Source organism: Aythya ferina (genome assembly GCF_964211825.1).
Source record: "Aythya ferina genome assembly, chromosome: 8".
In the NCBI taxonomy this organism is placed as follows: Eukaryota; Metazoa; Chordata; class Aves; order Anseriformes; family Anatidae; genus Aythya; species Aythya ferina.
In genome coordinates, this window is record NC_140304.1 from 5,138,594 (window position 1) to 5,153,973 (window position 15,380).

At 34.8% G+C, this 15,380-nt stretch overlaps 1 long non-coding RNA gene across 1 annotated transcript in view; it reads left to right on the plus strand.

Annotated features, from left to right (window-relative positions):
- The window catches only part of LOC311441004, a 208,727-nt gene that overhangs the window by 41,645 nt on the left and 151,702 nt on the right, over positions 1 to 15,380 (plus strand). The window contains exon 3 of the long non-coding RNA XR_014695712.1: positions 850 to 947. This is a non-coding gene — a long non-coding RNA (uncharacterized lncRNA). The remainder of the gene's footprint in view (positions 1 to 849; positions 948 to 15,380) is intronic.

Here is a 15,380-nt window from a genome sequence, read left to right on the forward strand (position 1 = left end):
TGTGGCAGCGCCGTCCTGTAACAAAGCGCTGGTAACATGGGTTACAGTTTTAATTAGTTTCCCTTACAGCACTCAAGTTCACGACCCATAGTCGGCATAATCTTAGGTTTCATGCGTTAGTGGTTCTCAGACAGGCTGGGGCACGCCTGAGGTGCAGCTGGAGAGCAGCCCCTGACCCCTCGCTCCGCTTCACCCGGGGCTGCCCGAGGTGGCTGCCAGAGCCCCGAAGGGGCTGCAGCGCCCCCAGGAAACCAGCACAGCGGGGTGCCCAGAGGCCTCGGGGTGTCCCCTGCTGTGCTTTCTCAAGGACTTCTCTCCGACAACTGTTACTGGTATTCGTTAATTTTAAATATCTGTTTTATATACATACAATACTGAGTTCACTTTTTTAATCTGATTCGGCTAGAGAATTTAAGCCTAGGTGGTCATCAGAAAAAGTGAGTCTCCCTACTCGCTTCATCCTAGTAGTTGAGGACCAGGAAACATTTCTTCATTTTCTCCCCACAGCTCTATCCTACAGCAGCAATTCTAAATGCTGTTGTGAACTTAACAGAATTTGCTGTTCTGTTTGAAAGAGCCCCGGGTCCTGGATGCGGTGTAAGATTTACTAGCTTTTATTAAAACATATACAGCAGTTCCAGTATTCAGTGGTAGCAGACATCCTTCTCTTCACCAAAACCAACCTGAGGGTAATTTAAGTACTCACAGAGAGGAAATAAACTTGGAACTGTAAGATGTCATCTTTTCTGAGGGATTGGCACATTTTTACTACTGGGGGCTGATTGAAAAGGAAAAGTTTCCATATTTTCCTATTACAGTGTGATTGGAGCACCATTCCTCTCTCTTTAGGAACCTGCAGGAGGCTTCCTTTTCATCTTCCCTTGAAAGGAGAGGAAGAAACAGCTGCTAACTGGGGACTGAGCTCCTGTGTGCAGGCAGTAGAAACAGTAAGTAGGTAGAGGATTATTTGGCTGAGTCCCCATTGTTTTGGTTTGATTTGGTTTTATCAGTTGGGGTCGTAGGAAGTGAAATGAAAAGAAGCTCCTTTTGTATTAGGCTTGGTATTAAGATTAAAGAGGAGAGAAGAGAATTGATTCAGGGAAACTAATAAGACAGACCTGTCACTTCTATTGTGAGATACAAATGAGTTTTCCAGTTTTGCATGGCAAAATGTATCAGCTTTACTGTTGGCATGTGTTTGTTGGTTTTGGTTGGTTGGTTGGTTTGGTTTGGTTTTGGTCTTGATTAGATGTTAACTTTTCTGGGGTCTACATTTTTCCTTTGTACTTTTTCAGCAGCTACCACAGAAAAGCTAATGCTGTCATGGATTTTCAGGTGCTGTGTAATCTTAACAAAGAAAATAGGATCAAAAATATTCTTAAAGAAAGAAGAAAAACATCACAATAAAAAATAAAACAGCAATGCAAAATATTATTTAAGGATGTTTTTAGGTACAATATGTTGGTGAGTTCTCAAGCCCAGGAGAGTGTTTTGGTTAAGTGCCCATTAGGATGAGTATGAAAATGGCACTGTTTTCTAACCTGTTTCCAAATCTACAAGATTGGTGTCTTATGTCTTCAGGAGTTCTGCTGAAAGATACATGTAACAGAATCTGTTCTGCCCACATGTTATCTGAAAGGATTGTATATCAGTGGCATAATAATTGGATCAAGGATGCCAGTTTTCCCTACAGTGATTTATTATCTTTCTGCGTTCTGAATTTTTTCCAGGATAAAAATAATCAGGTTTGCTTTTGTGAGTGAATCAAAATGTATGTTTTATGGTAAGATGACTTAGAGAAGACTTCTTTCAGTCATAATTGTCTTTTTCAAAGATATGGTCTTAAATTTCTATGTAAGGTAGATCTGCAAAGTGTGGATCAAAATAATAATAAACTGCAGAATTTATGAATGAGTTTCTATTGAAATTCTATGAATTTACAATGGAAAGAGAATACCCTCTGATACAGACCCTATTATAGAGTTTCCATCTATAAAGAAAGTACAAAAAGATACAGAAAGGAGACTGGTTTCAGCCATTTCTATTCTCTATGAAATAAGGATAATAGCCTATCAAGGGGATAGCTGCATATATGTGGCTTCAAGCAAAGGTAAAGTAACAGTACCAAAACACCAAAACTCTGACAGTTCTCCAAAGGATGAAGTGAATGGTGTTTTCAAAATAGCCCATTTCTTACAAAAACAAAACAAACAAAAAACACACAGATTCTAAAACCACAAAGGTAGATATAAAGGTATTTACAATTTTACTAGAATATGTCAGTGACTAGTTCTTTAATTTTCCCTTCTCTTTCTTCGTTTACACTTTTCCCTCTTCTTTTCCCCCCTTCCTTTTTTTTTTTTTTTTTTTTTTTTTTTTCCCTAGTTTATTGTAGATGAAATTGGCAAAACATATGAACTATTAATCATGGCATGCAAACTTTCTGAGGAGTTTCAGAAAAGCTCTATGTTTGCCCACTTCCTCATGCTGCTTGGAACATCTGTCTATGAAATCAGTAAAATATTGAAGAGTACAAGTTAAAAATAAAACAAAAGCTTCCCAAGGCCCCCGAAAAAAAGTGAGACATCAGATCTCCTGAACTCTTCAGATACTTTCACCTGTTACAGAAACTAATCTTTTGTTTGGTACATGCAAAAGCACCAAAATGTGTTTTAAAAGAATGCATAAGGATGACATAAAGAGACCCCATTCTATTCCGTTTGATTTTAATGGTTCATTACAGAGAAAAAGAAACTACCTAATAGACTAACTCGTCCATCCTCCTGCAACCTGACAAGTAATTTCTGAGTCAGAAAAGACTGCAATCAGACTAATGAAAATTACTAACAATTGCTACCTGTAACTGAGTAATAATTAAGTTTGTTAAAACATATCTGAAAAATTAAACAAAATTCAAGCTAATATGAGGAGGTTTTGTTTTTGCTGTGTCTCCTATAGTGGCAAGGGAATACCTCATTCTGAGGATTTCCTTCTAACAAAGCTTTTAATCATATCCTTAAAACCTATCAAATTCTATCTGTATGGCATTTCTTCTTGAATTCTTTGTATGGAGACAGTTGCAGTCAGGGTAAAATACTCAGTCTTGAGAAAGAAGAAAAAGAGATATCAAAAGCTTTCCTGCAGGCATCAATGACGGCGTATTAGCAAAATGGTGGCAAGCTTGTCTAGACAGTGAAGGATATTCTCAGTGTGTGGCTAGAGTTATAACAACTTCTTTTTGACGCCGTATTGCAAGAAGCATTGCTAGCACTTGGAATAAAGACAGATACTTGTTCACTTGGGTACACTGGAAATTGAAGTTGATAAATTGGAGGTAGATACTGAATTATATATAAGTATATTCCAAGTTCTGCAATCTGAAGTTGACAGCTCAAAAGTACTGACTGGAACTATGATAAAAGACAGCATACATACACATACCTAGAAAGATGCTACTAAAATTATATATGGCAGGTCATGGCTGAAAGCTAGTTTTAATTGCAGTGCTATCAAAGGTTTTTCTAGAAAAGAAAATATTTTATAAAATCTATCTATCTTACACTCACTGATTATTTTGTGGGTGTTGAATATTCCACCAAGTCAGGAAGGTAGTCCAAAATTGGAATTTCAGGCATTCTCTATATTTATAATAAGGATGAAGAACTTAGGAAATTGGAAAGAGAGGGGTTAAATACTGACCCTGTTGACTTTAATGAAGGTGAAATGTCTTTGGAGAGCATTATTACATCCCACATTAAAGAAAAGATTTTGATTCGAAGAGATGAAAGTGAGATAAAGATGAAAACAAAAACTACTATTGATGCAGATGCTAAACTTCTGTGATAGGTGACTACATTTGTAATAAACATTAGAGAAACAGATTGCTTAAAGTGTTGTCAACTCAGGTGAGTAGAGGATTCAGTAAAGCACTAATTCATTGAGTTTAGTGAAGAGTACATAGATGTTAAATGAAATACAGAGACATTGTAGGTCTCTGGACAGAATTCTGGACTATTGTAAATCATTAAATTTGCCTGTGTAGGTTTTACCATCATATATATGTATATATGTATGTATTATGTATTGACCAAAGTTCAATTGCAGTACCAGGCTTTGTTGTAATTATTTAAAAGCACACATACTTAGAAGAAATATTCAGTCATAATTATAAATTATAATGCAAACATTCAGATGAATTTTGTGTTCTGATCTGTTTTCAGGTTATGTGTGTTATCTTCATACCTGATATATTTCCCCCAAATGAAGAGTCAGTGCATCTAGTGTCCTATGTATCTCTTCAGTGCAGAGATTTCTGCTGGACTGGAGAAAGAATAGTTTGAACAGGACTTGCCACAAAGACAAATGAGCTTAAGATTTTTTTTTTTTTTTCTTTTCTGTATTACAGTACGCCATTGCTTTGATTTTTAAACAGTTTCTGTTTTAAAAAGAATATAGCATTACTGAACTCTCTGCGGTACTATTGCAGTATTTGTGGTTCTGTCCCATATAGCCAAGGATGCTTGTTATAGCTGATGACATAAACTCAGGTACTGTAAGGTACTCTAATGATAATTTTTAGTTGACATGTATTAGATATTTTAATTCTAGCTGAATGCTAGAATGTAACTGATCTAGAAAAAAATAATTGTGTAAGCTGATGCTTAACAGGCATTCCCCTGGTGCTTCTGTAGAGCTTGATTTTGAATACTGATGTAGGAAAGGTATATATTGGTGTTCTCTTTGAGATCAGTTTAAGAAGGAAGCTTTTTACAGCTTTTTAAAGATAAATGTGAGGAAAAGAATGAAGAGAAATATTTAAAAAAAGGTCTTTCAGTTTACTTTGTACAACATTTGTCAGGTTCTAGTGCAAGTCTCTCTGTAAAGTGAGTTGATATGTCTCCTGGCAGTTATCAAATGGTATCTACTATTCTTCATCTGTGAGGTTATCTAGGTGATACACTTTGTCGTGAATGAAGAGATCTCCAAACTGGTGCCAGGCAAGTCTCAAGGCAGTGTTTGCTGTGCTCACTGACAGATGTACTGGGTTGTCTGAACAGCTCAGCAAATTCAGCGTCCCACAATGTACGGTGTAATTTGTTTTCTGTTTTCTTATTACAATACAAAATTTAGGAAACCATAACTTTTATTTTTGTTTGTTGTTGTTTTTTCATTTGTTTCATTCATATGTTTCATTCATCCAGTGTTACCCCAAATACATTTTTACTGTTGGCTCTAGTTTTGTTTTGATTTTACTCCTACCCAGTTTCACAGCAGGAACAGAGGAACAAATTAAATGATTCCATTCATTTCAATTTCAGTCTGAGTATATTTTTATGGATCAATATAATGTGTGCTATATAGCTTTAAACAGTTATACCTACATACAGTTTTATGTATAGATAGTTTGGGGCCATTTTGAGGTATAATATTTACAGGAATAGTAGGGTACGAATCACTCAGTTTTCTAATCTGATGTGGTTTTGTTGAAAATCAAAAAGAAAAAGATTATGGAAATAAAAAAAAAATGGTGATAAGAGATATCTCATTTTTTTCTTGAAAAAAGGTAGCCTGTAAAAATGGTAACAAGTTTTCTCATAATTACTTTTTTTTTTTTTTTTTTTTTAAGTCAAGCCAGAGGACAGCTTTTTAAATCAGGGTGACGCTGAGGCTTGACAAGTGAGGTGTATAAACTATGAACTCCTTATGAACATCTGCACTGCATGAGTGTTCCCATAAATCTCATGAGCTTTTTGAATATACCCTAGCTCTAGCTGTTAAGCTGTGGGCTCAAAACCAAAGTTTTAATGAATACTCTAAGATAGTTTCCTTTTCCATTTTAAACATGTAGGTCAAAAAAATCCTAAGACACAACCAGATCTCTTTCAGAACCAGAAGACTGTCTTTATTTGACTTGTTAAATAAGCTGTGAATGAGGGGTTTGGTAGCATATTTCTTGGACGGCTCTACACTACTTGTCTTCCAGAGTAGTACAAATCCCTTGCTGTCATATTCAGCAGATGGCAGCATGCACGTTAGTCGGCTGGGTATCTGCTCATATCTTTAAGCTGCCATGCCATATTGACTAGCAAAGTAATTAATTTGTCAGTGTCTTTAAGGTCAATCGCACTGGAAGCTTCCTGTCTGTTAATGTAAAAATATCATCTTTACCCTGAGGGGGCACTGTCACAGCAGGTAGGAATTAATTGTGGAATTATATCAGTTTATTCCTAGGGTACAACTGTACTGGGAGAAGGAAAACATACCAAACCACAGGAGTGCAATTCAGGACTGCAGCATTTAAAACATTAAAACAAGGGTTTAATGTTTGTACTTGTGCATATCAGAATCAGGCCTGAGGATTATTCAAAGCTCATGTAAAGCCATGCAAAATACATATGTCATGACCAAGCAAATGCCTGTGTGGGACTTTTTAAGAGCAATGCCTGTGTGCTTTGAATTAGGCCAGGTTTTTTGTGTCCTGCCAGATCAAATGTGGTGTAGTTGCCATACTATCAACCCCTGAATAAGATCAATGAAAGCATATGATAACTGTTTAAGACAAACTGCCAGGTAAAACAAACAAACGAACAAACTTGTCTTTCTGATACAGACAGGGCATTGAGAGTCTTTGCATATTAATGTTCATAGCCATGCAGAGACAGGAATAATGGGATACTGAACAAAAAATCTGGAACAACGTGAATTTTTCAGCTACGGTGAATTTTGGACAGTGGCCAGTGCAATGTGGGCATTTATGTATCACTTTAATATCCTCTTTGCAAATAGCACCATTTCTAGCCTCAGTATTTGCAATCACTATTAAAAATGAATCTTAGAAATGGGAGACATAATGTTTTTTTTTTTTTTTTTTTTTTTTTTTTTTTAACATAAATTTTTCATCTGTCAGTAACCTCATAGAAGTTTTGTGAAGAAAAGGCAATGGGGAGTTATGAATCTCTCTCTCTTTGTAAGTTACTGCATTGCAGCTATTGCTATAGAATAAATATTTACATTTAAAGAGAACAAGCTGAAACTTGGAATTTCAATTTCATAGGGAATTGACATTTGTTTCTTCCTGAAATAATCAAAATATATACAAAACATTTCATTCAAAAGTACATTTCAGCAAACAGGTACAATTTTGTACTATTATTGAGTTTGGGAAGTTGTTTTACAAGTAGCTCTTATGGACTTTCTATTACTAGGCACTTCCTTTTAATTCCTTAAATTTTTAATGAAGTTTTTAATCCTAATAATGCTTTTCATATATATATTACATATTATTTTCCCAGCCAATTGATTTCTGTAGTTAATATGGAGTGTGAGCTTAGCTGAATTTTCTGTAAAAGTCAAGAGCAAACTATTATGGTATCTTTGACAGCATTTAGTTTATACAAGGGAAAAATCAGTGTTCCTGTTTTTATACAAGTGTAATAGTTTCTTAACTAATTAAAGAAGACTGGAGGGGAAGGAAAGCTTTATTTAAATAATAGCTTCAATTTTCCTTATACTTAAAAGCAAATATTTGCTTTCTCATGTTTGAGCCTGTTACAAAATAAATGCTACAGTTCAGAATATTAATGTAGCATTAGAAGAATAACATGAAGAAAAAAAAATACAACAAACAACAATTGCCTATAGACTAGGAATTGCTTAAGTCTGTTAACAGTTTTGGTTAAATCATTTGGCCAAAAAAACCCAAAACAAACAACAGTGTGGACCACTGCAAGCTTTCAGTTAGATTCCATTAAAACCTGTCACTCGAAAATGCTGAGATGCTTACAATCAAATAGGTTCTTGGCACTGATCAATATTACTGAATAAACCCCATTGTAATGGAAATTCATTATACAAATGGTTAAAACTGTCCTAATTCTTATAGTCAGTTTTTGTGGATAGACATTTGATACTTATACGCAATTAAGCGTAACAGGGAAAGAGGAAAAATTCCTGATTGGGCAGAACTGTGAGTTGAGTCAGGAAGAGAATGATAAAAGGTTATAAATTTATAACGTCTTAAAATTCTATAAGTGAATTAGTTATTTGGAAAGTTACTGAAGTAACTGATGTGTTAATAGAATATTTTCTATGGGTATATATTAGTGTTTTTTTTGTTTGTTTGTTTTGATTTTTTTTTTTTTTTTAATATCTCAGTGCTATATATTACAGAGGAGACACATAATGGTTACAGAGAAATAAATTACTAATAAGTATGACAAGGGTTAAGATAACCCTGAATCTTTAGTTGAGGAGATGCTGTTCCCATCTGCCAAGGAACATAGGTCTTATGCTATTAAGATATAAGGTTTATGCTTAATAGAACACAAAATACTTATAAATTATTGTCCAGAGAAAAGTGATGCTTTTTGAAGAAAAAAATTATAACTATATAAATATTCTAACTATATTAGAATGTAGTATTCAGTTGTGTTTAAACACTTTTGAATTGTGTTTTGAATTGTGCTTCAGATAGTGGAGTAACAGTATTTTTGAAATAGTAGCCTGACTGGGCTAGAACATAGGCTTTTTTTTCTTAGTTAGATGCTGTAAGAATGTGGTTAGGTATATTCTGACACATAATTCCACAAAAAAAAAAGTCTTCACTTAGATGAAATTGGTGGTCATTCTATGTATTTTAATTGCTTGAAAGCAATGAAGTAGAGGCTCTTGATTTTATTATTCAGTCTTCTAAACTGAGAAGATGTTTTGCCTACATAGATCTAAAAAATTATTTGAAATATATTAACATTATTCTAAAAACTAAAACTATTTGAGACTACTTGAAACTACCCTCTTTCAATAAAAGCTCTGCAGAAATCATGCTAAAAGTTTTTTTAATAATCTTGCTTTTTTTCCAAAATATTAAAGTGTAGCTTTTAAAAACATACTCAGGATTTTAATGCAGCTTGAATATTAAGTTCATTGAGACTTGACTAAAACAAGAAGGTCAAAACAGGATCAAAGACACACATAAAAATCAGGTATAAGCAGTAGGTGCTTTCTCAAGAAGTTTTGCATAGGACAACAAAGATTAGTAAAGATGGCATAGCTATCCAGGCTAGCATGGGAAGATACTAGAAGTACTTATGTAACATTTTGCTGTTCATATTTCAGTAGGCTTCAGAGTATAGACTTGGGCTGATTGAACACTTTCTATAAAAATTACTGTTTTGTGAGTATATATATGTATAACTTATGTACACACATAAAAGACCGAATTAAACAGTTTTCAGTTTTGGTAAAGAACTTTCAACTTTTGTTAGGAAAAATATTGTTTGTTTGGTAATTAAGAGCACATCACATAGAAGGAAATCTTTCCTGATATTTTTTGACCTGGTCAGTTAAAGATTTTTTTTTTCTCTTTAAAACAAACCTTTTGAATGGAAATGTAGAAGATGTTTACACTGCAGATATTTATTAATTTTATATGTAGAAGTGGAAGTAGAATTAAGGTACAAGAAGTGGCGGGACTGTGAATGGTATAAAAAGAGGGAATGTGACTGAAGCAAAAGGTTTGAGTGATAAAAAAAAAAAATCTGAGCCATAGTCAGAATTGTGTAAAGGCTGTCTCTTAGGGTACAAAAGCTGTTCAAGATGTATTGGAGAAGGAAGCAGTTGCTCTGCATGAACACACATCCCCTGTATTACTATCATAAAATAGCCTCAGAACATATATGCAAGCTAAACTGTCGAAGATGTAGCCTCAGGTGTAGGTTTACTTAAATCTTGCTTTTTACCTGTGGTGCCAAGCTGGTAAGTGCATAAGTCTCCCCATTTTTAATTGTTTTACATAATAGCTAATGCACTCTTGTCTTCTGGATACTTTCCTAGGCTCAGACTAACAGTTATAAAGTTACTAAACTGGGAACAATGGGACTGAGTCTAACCATTTGCAAGAAGTTGAGGATAGTTTTTAGCAAGTGAGAAACAGTGCTATGCACAGATCCTGGGCATTATTACTATTGTTATTATTGTCGTCGTTTTCCTGTTCATTTCAGAGGGATAATTGCTGGAAAAATGTTCATTTCCTATCAGTCTTGCGATGAGCTGTCCATACTGTGTACTGTCCATTCTCAGTTTAGATGTGTGCAAGGTCAGGCACGATCTAGTTGTAGTGGTCTCTGCACTCTTCTTCCAATTGTATATGCTGGTGGTGGTTTGGTACTCCTTCAAATCACAGTGGTCTAGATCACTGCAAATTAAATAAAAGATTAAATGAGAGCTCCTTATTTGTATTTGTTCTGCTCTCTAAGTGTGGCATGTTGACTTGTACAGACTAGGTAGTAATTTTTATGTCAGATTAAATACCCTAAATACAGACAGCATATGAAAACTAAGCTAAAAGAGGCTTATAATCACTAGCAAAATGGAAAGCACAAAAGGTACTCATAAGCCTAAGTATATATCATTAGGACCTTTGCGTTAGCAGACATGAAAATTCATATACTTGCTCTTTTATAGATGTTTAATGGCCCTAAGGGAGCCAAATTTTACCTTCTGAATTTGCTTGCAACTATGAAGAAGTTCAGATTTCTTGCCTTTTCCAGCTGTGTTGTATATGAATCACCACAGGGCTATGTTAGTGTGGGATTTGCTAAATATTATGAATTCCTACAGGGAAAAAAATTAGTCAGGAGAAGGTGGTGATTCCATCAGCCCCACCTTTGACTCTGTCGATAGCCTGCTCTTGTTGGGAGGGTGCTGGGGTCCTTTGGAAGGCTTGGGAACCTCTCTTGCTTGGGAACCTGCCCAGGGGCTTTTATGATTTCAGATCTACAAAGACTTTAGCATGCACTTGCAGGGTTAGGAAGAAGAAGAAATAAAAGTCATTGATCTAAGGGGTAGATAAGGAACATTCCTTCCACTTTTTTTCCTCTGAGTTGTCTGAGTGAGGAAGCAGAATAACGGGTTGCTAATATAGGGAGTAAGTTTCTGCACACAAGGTGGAGTATGTACAAAGCTTGTTTCTCCATCTTGAGAGAAGGGTGTAGCTTCCACTCTTCCATTGTTTAGAGGTTGGTAGTTTTTTTTGTCAGCTGTGTTGTGTTAGACTCTTTGGGGAACAGGAAGCTTTTACCCTCATGTCCAGTTTCGTGTAGGTTGGCCACTTTGCACCACCTTGTCTGGTAGGAAGATAGTTCAAAATGTCTGTTTATCAGGCTGTCCCAGCTCGGCCAGAAGGGATCCAGAGCATTAATAAGCCATAGAACATGGCGTTAAAGAAGAGAAGTAAAGTTATCACACTGTAGTCAGAGGACTGTGCAGTCTTAGCCGTGGGTAAAGGGACCAATAACAACTTTTTAGCCAAGGGAAACAATTGAGTAATAATCCACGACCTTTGCTGTATGAGGCAGTGATGAGTAGTTCCCTGGTGAATTAACAATGTTTCTGCTTAGTTAACCATATCCCTTGCATGTTGTCTTTCGTTCCTCCTGTTTGGCCAACAATTTAACCCTAACTACCTTTTCTTGAAACTAGTGCTTGTAGAAGAGGAAAAATTTTCAGCTACAAAAATAGCCGTGGAATTAATGTAAATGTAATTTGAACTTTGGAGGAATACTTCAGGAGCTCTATCAAACATTTCAGACAAAAGTACCAGAGTCAAGGCCCACACCAAAATATGATAGAAATGGGTTCTTCATAATTTAACAAGAACGCTTTTGTCTTTATTGTTATTTATATATAGGTTTGAGTGTATGTGCATGCATGAGTACAGGAATATCCAAGAATTTATTTCTCCTAAATGTAAATATTATAAACGATTATTTTGTACTCTTAAGTGAACATGGTAGTATAGTAAATCAAAACATAGGCTTACAGTTCTGAAGGCATGAGATAAAGTGCAGTTCAGTTCATTAGTTGAATGTGTTGGATAAACTAGGACTCCTCAGTCCATTACTGAGCTGAGAGATCCAAGTTTTAGTATTATGTAGGACAGTACCTGATAAATTTTCTGATCCTGTACTATGCAAATTAGCATTTTAATTCTAAGAAGAAAATTGTAATTTAAATTGATTTTTTTTTTCCTGAAGCTCAATGGACCAAACATTTCCACCATTGCTTGTACGTGGAAAAAAAATCTCAGTCTTTCAGCTTAGAGACGGTGGCAACAATGATGAAAAGACTGTATATATTCCAGCGAAAGCATTTACATGTTTAAATCTGGTAAATAATTTTTTATGATGAAATCGAGTTAAAAATTAAAGTAGAGAAACACTAAAAGGGGATATAAAATGTTTCCTCTCTGAAAACAGTGAAGTGTGTGCCACTGAAGAAAATTCAGTGGTTTTGATCTATAATTCAATTGTTGCTGCATCATTGTTTCATGTGCATTTGTAAAAATAAACCAAAAATCTTACAAATCAACTCAGAACTAAAATCTCATTGTTTAGATATACATGACAATGCCCACTATCTAATTGCTGTATATTCAAAAGGATGGTGGGGGCATGGAGAGAGAGAGAAACAAAACAACTTCATTATTTAGTGAAAACAATAACCTATAAGCAAGTCTGGTTTTTGTTTATTGACCGTGCATCTTAACAGCTACATAACCACAAAGGAAATATCTTTCATTTAAGGCACTATAGAGAGAGTTCTGTCTGAACAGGGCTTATTGCTTACTATCCTTCATGAAAAAATGTGGCTTTTAATGAAATATGCATAAAAGTCATTTCTGATATATAACCTACATAATTATACCTGTCCTGAGAGGCTAGGTTCAAAAATTATTCTATTCAGAATAATTAAACTCCCCCTTTGTATTATTTCTCATTAATTCAATATTCTTCTGAAAAATAAAGCTCCCACAACAGTTTTAGTAATCAGCCTTTCAGATTTATGAGCTATTTTTATGCTAGTATTGTTCTATAAGACAAGGCTCCTTGATCAATTGCTAGGTAACTGTTTCAGTCTTTTCCCAACACCCTGCTAATCCAACACATTGACTTGTTTTTAATTGAGTAACTTCAATATGCAGAAAATCCCCTTTGTCATACTTCCAGAAACATGAACAGTATTTTATAAAAACAATTATTTAAACTTAATAATTCTCCCCTCTTAGTCCCCAACTTTCTCCTGTGCAGAAAAAAAGAAAAATCCAAAACATAGAAGGGAAAAAGTAAAGCTTATGGTCATTAAAACTAGTGACTGAAGTGCAAGAGTAATTTTAATCAGAGGTCCACAAATCAGAAAGCTCTGAGATAATTTTTTGAGAAACCTAAAAGTGATTCCAGTATATTCTTATGAAAACATAATAATACAGATGTTTTTCTCATCTGCAAGGAAGTGTTACGTCTGAAAGATCATAAATGCACATACAATGTGAATGTAATAATAATAGCTAAAGAGAAGTGATTCAGGCAGTAACATTTTCAGGTTGAAATATGGAAGAGACTGCAATATATCTTACGTATAATTTAAATATTGACTTAAAAGTTCTCTCTAATCTGTCAGGTTTGAATGCAGCTAAAAATGTATGGACATGTAAGTAATTTTGCAAGAAAAGAGAACTATTTCACATTCTGCCTCTGTTAACTAAAGTATTGTTACACTTATTTCACTAATACTGAAATAAATCTGACACTTGTTTACCCTTTCATCCAGTTAGTCTAAGGAGGACTGTAGATACCTCTGAAAATTTACTATTCATTACTGTCAATTTTTGCAGGAATTTCTTATGTTGTGTTTTTGTGTGTATGTGAAAGAGAGAGAGCATAGCCTTTATTAATGAATTCTGAATCCCTTTCCACTCTTGTTTATATTATCTGGCATATTTGTATTTCTTTTAAAGTGAGAAAAAAATCATAGATGCTTAGAATATTCATCTTCCATAATCAGCTGAGAAATTTCATATTCTATACTGTTAGCTGTGTGTTGAGAGATGATGAACAGCTGCAGATAAAAGGCTTTACCTTTTTTAAGTGTAATATTCTTCTAGGCCTATAAATTAAGATTATTATTCACAAAAAGTAGTTCTCAATCTGTTCTTTTTTAAGCTGGCAGGCTTGGTGTATGCCCATACTTAATAGGTCTTAGCAGCTGTCTGTATCTGTGTAACAAGCTTAAATTCCCTACGCATAACACCAGTTACATGGTAATCCATGTAATGAATCCAGTTATTTATAACTATTTTTTTTTCTAAATCAAGCTTTTTTTTTTTTTTTTTTTTTTTTTTTTTTTTTTTTTTTTTAAGCATGATAAACAGAAACATTTCAGACCTGGACAAGAATAGATGTATTTTTTGGTTGATGTTTTCTTCAGTATATGTATCAAAGTTTTAAATGTTTTGCCTGTTGCTCAGTTTTAAATGAAAGCTTGTCTTAGATGCAATGCCTATTAAAGTGGATGTTTTAGTGCATCCTGATTTTTTCCATGCTTTCCCAAAACTGCAACATTTTCCATATATATAGTGTAGTATGGCTTCCTGTGCTGTTAAGTTCAAACCACTCCTTCTTCCAAGTACAGTTCCTATCTAGTATGTTTGCCATTCTTGTCACGTGCTACTCATCTTTCATGAATGATGTTGAGGTGGTATTAGGTGATTTTGTGTTTGCTGTATGTTACCATATGTTGCATTTTATTTTGAAAAGACTGGCAGATTAATAGGAATGAAGTCTCCTGATTATTTTTTAATGGATGGATACTGTATTCTGTGTCAGTTGGAATGCTTTGGAGGGAATAGAGCACATTTCCCTTGATGCTACTGATATCTCAGCTGGGAAACTTTTTGAGGTGTAAATTGTTTCAAAGTCCTCCTTTTCTCCCATCATCATTTACAATTATTAAAAGAATTGTTGATCATCAAAAGGAAGAAGTAAAGTAAGAAATATAGCAGAAAACAAACAATAAAAGAAGATGGGGATAAAATCATATGTCATTTCTTTGTACTTAGTGGGAAAATAGGAACTAGAAGGAGCATCAAGTCCAGTGCCCACAGATGTAGGCATAGGCACAGTCTGAGGGCCTGGTTGGAAGACTCACGAAATACTTATGCTGCAGGCTCTAAACCAGCTCCCTGTAACAATGCCAGTGCTGTGGTAGAGATGAAAGAATGTAACTCTAGTGTGCTACGAGTAGAGAATGTGAAGACTACGTGAGCTTTGTAATTATCTGTAAATACCCTAAAAAGCTGTCAGATGTGTTCATGCCCCATTTTGTGGAGGATGATGAAAAAAGTTACTATTCTGATATGGAGAGGGGAAAAAAAAAACAACCACCTTTGACTGTAGCTGGCAAAAAGCATGCAAAAGGGTATTCTATAGGATGTTATTGAAAGTAGTGATTAAGGAGGTATTGGGGAAGCAAGGACAATCCCCAGATAAGGAGTGTATATCTCAAAACAAGACAATGGAACTCATGATAAGGAAGCGGCAGATGGA